Source organism: Actinia tenebrosa, unplaced genomic scaffold, assembly GCF_029948245.1.
Source record: "Actinia tenebrosa isolate PJP-AT-01 unplaced genomic scaffold, QUT_ActTen_1.0 PGA_scaffold6__47_contigs__length_16458017, whole genome shotgun sequence".
Taxonomy (NCBI): Eukaryota; Metazoa; Cnidaria; class Anthozoa; order Actiniaria; family Actiniidae; genus Actinia; species Actinia tenebrosa.
The window spans coordinates 14,981,417-14,990,404 of NW_028292583.1; the positions used below are offsets into that span (position 1 = coordinate 14,981,417).

The 8,988-nt window shown below is 34.8% G+C and overlaps 1 pseudogene; it reads right to left on the reverse strand.

Annotated features, from left to right (window-relative positions):
* Window positions 1-3,741: 3,741 nt before the first annotated feature.
* On the reverse strand, window positions 3,742-5,262 carry LOC116299897 (hippocalcin-like protein 1 pseudogene; annotated as a pseudogene).
* Between the last annotated feature and the right edge of the window lie 3,726 nt (window positions 5,263-8,988).

Below are 8,988 nucleotides of genomic sequence, written 5' to 3' on the forward strand. Positions count from 1 at the left end.
CTTTCAAAGGCATTCAAAAAGCTACACTAAAGTTGAAGCGTCGTTTTCGTAAGACGTCTGCACAATAGCCTCATTTCAATAGCTTCGATTTCATGACACTATAAAAAGTTTAAGATTGAGGAGTTTGCACGACAAACTCAGTACATCAACCATAGATAATTGTGTAAAATTTAATTAAAAATTCTACTAGATATAGTCCTCCGATCTTGTAACATGGAAATTTGGAGCAGGTCGCCAAAGTTAGCTTTTATTTTATGTAAAAGCAATTCAATATTTAATATTATTTATTAGAAATATCATTCAGGTAATGAATTCAAATGAAGAGTTTTTTCACGATATTGTAACTCGGTGGATTATGGTAAAGTAGACGTGCCTGGTGCACAGTTGTAAATTATCAGGAATTAATCGATATTAATAAAAAAAAGCTCGTTTCTTTATTTGCAGCAACTTGTAGAAACTTGTTTCTTTAATTATTTGCAGAAACTTGTTTCTTATTTGCAGAGACTTATCTAACATGCAAAAACTCATTTTTTGTTAGCAGAAACTACTCTAAAATGCAGCAACTCGTTTCTTATTTGCAAAAACTTGTTCCTTATTTATGCAGCAAACTCGTCAAGCACATGCAGCAAGCCGTCACAGTTTCTTATTTGCAGCAAGCTTGCTGCATTTCCCTTATTGGTCACTGTACTTGCAAGATTGTATATAAGAAAACAGAAACCTGAAAATGTTTTAACTATCCACTGAAAACTGAACTGAACAAGTGCAAACCACGAAGCATGCATGTTAAAAAAACGAGTTTCCATATCAATCACTGCGTGTTTATTATTAGTAAAGTTAGTTAGGCTTATAAAGATTATGTTGAGCTCGAAGTTAAGTGTTAAAAAAACATTATTAAATTGTTTAAAAAAAAACCTTCAAACGTGGCTTACCTGAACCTTTTGTTGTGTGCTAAATAATAAATCAGGATAATTACGTGTGTTGTCGAGAAATATAAGAAAAAATCGTTCTTACTTGTGAGTTTTAATACGAACCATTCAAACTGGCAGCCATATTGTAATGATCGAACCGAAAAGAGCCTGGGCAGAGAAGTAGCTAAAATCCCCCAAGGGGAGAGGGTTGGATAATTTGTCGATTCCACCGGCCTGATGCAAGCCCTTATCATATACAGTACTTGAAACACATCACTAATACTATATAAGCCAAACTCTTTCTTTTTATTTTTTAGGAAAATTGTAATCAATTTCCTGTCACATTTAATCAATATTAGCGAGCTCTTTTTTTTGTATGGTTTCTAGATTTTTTTCTCGTTATTTATTTATAATGTTTCCCCTTGCGGTCTGGTTTAATTATTTATGTGATAGTTTTAGTCGTACTGCAAAATTCGTGAAAATAAATTCATTGCGGTCAAAGTATTTCTGCTTTGAAGAATTGAACATTAGGAACAGTTGTAAATATGATTCTCCACTGAATAGGTCAAGAACTTTGTCCTGTGTTGGTAACATGGAAGGAGTGATCGATAAAGAGAAGGAAGGAAGGAAGGAAGGAAGGAAGGAGGAGAGGACGTATTAGGAACGAAGGGCCGGGAGGTAGGGAGAAAAGGAATGAGGAAGGGAGGGAGGTACGTAGGGAAGGAGGTAGGGAGGGAAGGAAGTAGGGAGGGAAGGAAGTAGGTGAGAAAGGGAGAGAGAGAAAAAGGAAGGAGGGAGGGAAGGTGAAGGGAAGGTGAAGGGAAGAAACAAAGAAAGAAATGTGACATGGTAACATGAAAGAAAAGTAAAAGCGTGCAGAGAAAGTAAGAGGAAATTTAAAAAGGAGAAACCATCCATCCTTTCCGCATCCGAAATCTTTATTCTTTTATCATTACGACTTTTTTTAAAAACAGTGCATAATAATGAGTACAATCTCTTGATTATTAGCTCTCCCATGGTGCTTGCACTGTTTCAAAATGCGTTGTTTTTCATAAAACAATATCATCTTTACCAGTTTTATCAAATTTCTTCGAAAGCATGCAAACTTCCCGTCGCGGCAACAGTCTTTCAACAGCAGATGATTCACTAACCAATATGAATAGTGAAAAATCTAAACTCATTTTGGAAACTATCAACCAGTGTATTCCTCGTTATCGCTGTTGGATTATTTGTCTCGGCTTGATGCGTGAATCATATATTCTTTTCTTTTTTTTAGGAACGAACCGTTGGTTGTCTTCCTCTCCTCTGGTGGTGAAGACTTTCTTTCGGAATACATAGCGTCATCCATTATCTTTCAAATATTATTCAAATGAAGTCAATGAATATCGAATAAAATGAATCCTATTTTCTTTCCGGATGTCTTTCCAATTACTCTGAAGTGTCTTATAATAATACTTTCTGTTTTATTCAACATTCTTTCTTCGAGTTTTATTTGAACTCACAATTTCGATTATATCTTTATTCTTATAAATGAATTTGGATGTTAAAAAACAAGGTCATCTCCATAACACAACGTCGTCTGCTTATTCAAACGCTATTTTTTTATGCATTTAAATCTAAACCTCTTAAAGATTAATATCGTTTTTTGGACACAAAATGAATAAAACAATTCTTCAGTCGTGCGCTATGTTTTTTTTTTTTTTTTTTTTTTTTTTTTTTTTTTTTTTTTTTTTTTGCAGTGATTCAAATAATTTTGAATCAAGAAAAATACCCGCTTTTTGTAATAGAATTTAAACAAAAATTGTAAACTGGGTAAACTACCAAATGCGCGAATTCTAACACTAGGGAATTCAAAATGAAAATTAAGAGTATCGCTAGTGAATGCTAAAATAACGCACATTAGTGACAATTTGTGTGACCTTGATGTGCGGCACCTGTCAGTATTGAAGTCGTTGCATGGATCCAAACCTTCACTTGAATTAGAAATCTCCAGACTTCACCATAGATTCATCTTGGCCTTTAGTATTGAATAAAAATGTTGAAAATCCGAAATTCGGATTATACTATGGCCCTTGATGTAGAGCAGCTGTGGTCGAGCAGAATTTCGCCCGTTATTCAAATTTAAATTCATGCATACTTAAAATGATGAAAACACTACAAAAGTGATTATAAAGGTGTTGGAGTTTTTCTTCAAGGCTGTAATTTCTTTTAACGAGGCTACAAAAGGAAAAATAAGTTGCTATCTGCGAGCGAATTAACCAGTTATCGAGCATCAAGATTGAAGAATGGGCCACGCTCCAAAGTTCTCAGGGGTATTAAACATGTAACAGAATCTTCAGGAAGTCGACAGATCGATCTACGTGCTACGCGGTGAAGCAGGCTCTCTAGAATAATTGATCTGGACGGTGCAATAACTAGCCTCAGTTGCTGCATGAACGAATAAAAAGAGAACTTTTGAAGAGTGAACTTTTTTAAAATAGTTTTTCAGCTGTTTATAGCTGTATACTCAGCTAATGAATAAAATATACTATGTACACGCACAGATAGTACTGCAAATCACAAAACATCAAAACCGCTTTGCCCGAGCATCCCGCTCCACCTATAATCCCTCTTCACATTTTCTATTTTTATTTCTGTCTTTTTTGCCTCCTTTCTCACAGTATTCTTTCACGAAATGTCTACAAAATGAAGATAGATTTCTATATACAGAGAGCAGACGAAATAAAAGCAGTCGTCTTCGATCTGTATTAGCATCACGAGCCCCCATGACAGTTTTACACAATAAGATTTATAACTTGACTCGGTGGTCGTACATGATTAAAAACCACAAAACTAAGGCTTTCAGTTTTGTTTAATATTTTAGCACACGCAAACAAAGCCTTGCAATTGCTGGATCAAGTTTTAATACGCTGTGTTGCTCGGGGTCGTCACGGAGGTGTCGTCGTTAGTAAATAACATCAAAAATCGCTAGAGACAACTCGACGAAACTTTAAATCGTTAGTCTACAAGACTGGAATATTTACATGGAGATTCAAAGAGACAGCGGTTGTCAGTCAACAAAGAACACTGAGGCAATAATTCTAAAAACTAAAATCTATAGAAACAAATTTTTTGTGAATAAAATTATTTGACATTGTAGGAGTTTGTTTCCAGGTTCTTTTCGTGTCCATTGATCGGACATCAACACTACAAATCGTACATGAGCAGAACAAACTAACAAAGAGTGAGGAATACTATACGACTAATAAAAACATAGCGAATTTAAAAGCATTAATCAAACTCAGAAATTATACTAATCAAGATGTCGAATATTTATGAATACAAATCGTGCAAACGAAATCTTGTCTAGGCTTTAGGAACATTGGGTATTTTAGAAGTTCTAGAAGACAATTGTTTTTGTCGAAAATTATCTTTTAAACATCTTCAATTTTTTAGTCATTATTTTTTTCTCATTAAATTTCTAAAATTCTATAAAACATTTTCCTTCGGCGAAAGATGTATAGTTTTAATTTAAATACGTGTGTTCCTTTTGCAAACATTTATCAGTTCGCGGAATTCAATCGCGTCACTTCTTGTGGGAGATTTACCTCACAGAACCTGGGTTTTCCAAAAGCTTCATAAACGAAGGATAACACTTGGCTCCGCGGACAAATTCTGTCTGGTTTATAGTCCCATTATTATCGACATCAAGCTTATCGAATAACTTGTTAGCAAATTTCTCTGGAGTGTTTTCGTCTCTAGGCAATCTACTTACGACGTCTTCTCCTGCGAGACGAAATATGGATCGTACGATTTCCAGCATCTCCTTCCTACATACCTCTCCGCTACCGTCGGTATCGTACATCTCGAAGGCCCAGCGAAGCTTCATTTCTTTTCCTCCGCGCATGATTATGGAAAGCCCTTGAATAAACTCGTGGAAATCTATAGTTCCGTCATTATTTTTGTCGAATGTGCGAAAGACATGCCCAGCAAATATGCTCGCATCACCTGTCTTGAATGCCTTGCAGTACAACTCACTGAATTTTGTCTGAGACATTTTTCCTTTCGGGCATTTGTCTTTGAAAGCGTTGTACCATTTTTGCAGTTCGTCTTCAGTGAACTCGGTCGTCTTTCGAAGCTCCAAGACCTCTTCTTCGGAGAGCTTCTTCATCTTACTGCTTTTTTTACCCATCTTACTTCCTCCGGTAGCACTTGGCTGTCAATGTAGCTAACTACAATGATCTCACTTATACAAACAACTGAGCCAAGTAAAGCACAAGTGATTCACCGCGATCAAATTTGAGTTTGTATGTATACATCCCTATTGACGCCGTTGATTGGTTCCAAGAGAATTTGCATATCTTTCGTCTACAAATTGCCAATCGGGAAAGGAAATTCCTCTTTTATCTCTAAAGCCGAAATGAAGATATCATTTATCAGTATTTTTTAATTATTAATAATTGTCATGGAATCTTCGAAAGGGGAAGAGTTACACGATCTTTAATAGCTTTTTTAAATTGTGTAAGATGTTAGTATGAGTCATAATCTTGAGAGTGACGCTGACACCAAAAGAATCATCATCAATATCCAAGGAATAACTTTTTGAGAATTTTCAATCTGTCGAAGCTGACAACAGCTTTCAGTTTAGCAAACACTTAACAGTTTTTGATAAGAAGTTCATTTATCCCTCGTTGGAAACCATTTAATATTAATGAGAGGGTTTTCTTTCACTACAAGCGAGTCTGAAACGAATCAAAGCTCTCGGTATGTGGGCTTTTTAGCTGTTGGGGCTTGGATGCTGAAGTTAATCCGGCAACATAACTGTACTTTACGTTACCTTCTTTGAGCTAAGCTGGTGTTAAACTTACTGATATAACGATTAGAAAGCAAAACAAATTAAGCTTGATTGTAATCTGCAAGATGTTGGCCTGCAAACCTCAAAACCAGAGCCAGTTTTGAAAAGAATTGAACTTGCGAACAGGCAACCAAAAAATTATATTGATCTTAGTCGTGATCAAAATATGAATCCTAAGTTGTTGATGATGCTTGTAAATGGTGATAAATTAAGCAACTGTCATTTACGATCTTAATTATCTCTGTGCTACCATTTGGAAGTCATTGACGTGCTTATATTTATTGTCCGTCAGTGCTTGTAAAAGTCGCTGTGGTTGGATGATATATATTCGACCAGTTAAAAACACTTTATAAGTATGTGGTTGCTATGCATCTTGTGAGACAATACAAAAATGCAATAACGAAAATACTCAATGGTGTAAGATATCAGTAACTCCACTGAGTACTCAACCGCATTTCAGTGAAAATACAGCGCTCCGCTTAGAACATGACTGAGCAGAGATTTTCTAAAGAAAGACTAAATAAAATCACTATATTTTCTCCGACTTGTAAATATTTGAAAGTATTCTTAGCCATCTGCAAGTATTATCTGCAGTAATCAAGACAACCAACGCTTGCTAGGGTTTCAATTTTAAACCCTAAAAACAAGGTTAAATGTCATTTAATCACTCAGTTTTATCATTATTACCTTATCAAAGAGGATATCAGTATCGAAATCTATGCAATGATCATTCACATTAAAAATCAGATGAAACAACGCGAATATTTTCGAATAAATACTCTGAGCAAAAATTACCCCAGCGGTTAGTCTGGAAATTAATTTTCAGGGAGAAAAGTTTAAATATTTTGTTCTAAAAACTTTACTGCAGAAAAAACTCGTTTTTTTGCCGCTACTTTTCCCATAAACAACGCGAGAACTTTCCTCTTTCTTTCTTATTTGTTTTTTGTTTATTTTTTTCGTCTTCTTCTTTCTTATTTTTACTGTAGAGTAGACATAAATAAAATAATAATTTATGTAATAATTCCCAAAGCTCACGTTCTTACTCATTAGTATCGTTGTAAATTTTGACCGTTTTCTTTTTAAGATTTATGTTTGAACAACAGTCTCGTTCCTGGTGCTAAAACATTTTAAAATCAATTCTAGTAGGTGTAGAATTAAATGAATAAAACTAATTTATCTGTCGAGAAATATATAGATTACATTTGTCGGTTCTAGTGATTATTCATTGCTCTGTAAAGAGGAAGCAAAGACTGAAGAGAAAACTGAATTACTACTATATTCCCAGCTGCTTACACATAGACACAACTACCACGCTATGCATAACTTCGATTGAAGCCCTGCTTGAGGACACAAGATCTTTCCAGACACAATTTCAACAAGTTTGACTGCTTCTAGACATTACTTCTAGTTGTATTATTTTATGGGATAATGGAGATTTGGGCTGAGAATATGAAATATTTCCAAGCTAAAAAATTTCCATGGAAACCGTGAATTTTTCCTTTAAATGATCACAGCGTGTGCTCAACCACAATGATGGCCTCCGCATCATACCAGATTAATGTCCACCATAAAAATACGATCTTTATTTAATAGAATAGAAATGCATTTCTCATTCACAAGATCGCGTGTTAGTTACTTTAAATCCTTTAGCATTCAGAGAAAAGATTTCGAGCACAGCACTGTCTTGTCAAACTGGCGATAGTGTTATTGATCCTATTGTGGTTTGCTGATCATTCAAACTTAAAAAGGTTATACTTGTGCAACTTAAGTCGAGTGCTTCCTCGGAGACAAGACCTCAATTTTTTTTATTTGCAATACAACACATATCTTTATCAATATTATTAGAAGTATCATTTGGGCTGTCGATGACAAGCTTTTTTCTCCAGACAATAAAAACCTCCTAAGAGAAATCTTGGCAAATTTTACCCTCCGCATGCACCCACCCTATACATCACCATTATTTTCCTCAAAATTTCGCCAGAAGTTTGTTTTTCTAACGCAGTTTCTCATTAGCTTAGTAATAAGCGTTTGGGGAAAAAAATAATGATTAATTGATGCCTTCAGTAAACGTGATTAATATTCTCCCTAAGACAGTGCCCTTGTAATATGTAGATATTGTCTCTGTCTGGTCAGGGTTATATAGATAAATCTTTCACTCCTCATTTTATGACTCAAATCACGACAAATACTCAAGGCTGAATGACATTTTGCGTCCAATAAACGGACGGTATCATAGAAAAAATCTTTTATATAAAGAGAATATTTATCGATATGTGTATGGTCATCAGATTCACTTCAAATTGCTTGGGAATTAAAGCCAATAAGTACTCGCCAGTGAAAGTTTCGACTCTACTCGAACAAATGTTATTTTTATTACTCTATTTAGGCTTGGGCTTCTCATGTATGCATGAGTCATAATCAAAAAACAAAACGTCTATCTTGTTATAACTACCAATGTATAATGAAGCCGTTAATTACGATTGGAATTAATTGATGAGGAAAGAGAGGTGTGGCAGGAATACGGATTTGAAATGATTTTGGTAGGATTTTGAAATAAAGTTAGTAGGTCGGGCTGACACCAATTTAGGAGGGTATAGATATAATTAACATTAAATGTTTTGCCTTCTTAACAGTAAAAAAATGGATTCAATGACAGCCCTCATAATACCTAAGGCATATATAGTAACATTAAACATCTAAGCCCGTCGCTTGGGCGAGTCGAATTCTCTTTAATGCTGCAGGCGTTATTACAGAATCGGTTGAAAAATGAAGTAATGTTTCAAATACGAGTTGCTGTATTCTATTGGGGTTTCAAAATCCGAGTGGAATTTGAAATTCCACGAGGATTTTGAAACCTCAATAGAATACAGTGACGAGTATTTGACACATCTTATACTCTTTTTGTTATGTTTGTTTTTATTTCAAAGTTCTAGTACTTTGAAATATTTCAAAGTCCGAGTAGTAGGACTTTTAAATGTTTCAGAGTACTAGACCTTTGAAATGAGTGCGTTCGTATTTAATGGGGGTTTCAAACTACTGCACGTGGTACAAATAAAAAACCCTGGTTGGTCGATGAGCTCATGAATTATTAATAATGAGAATAAGATTAAAACTTCGGGTTGGACAAGATATAGTAACAAAGGAAAGAGGAGGGAAGAAACAGGGATGAAAACGAGAAAAACAAACAAACACTGATAAGATAAAAATATTATTGAATTATGTAGATTTTTTCGGATTTCACTTCAT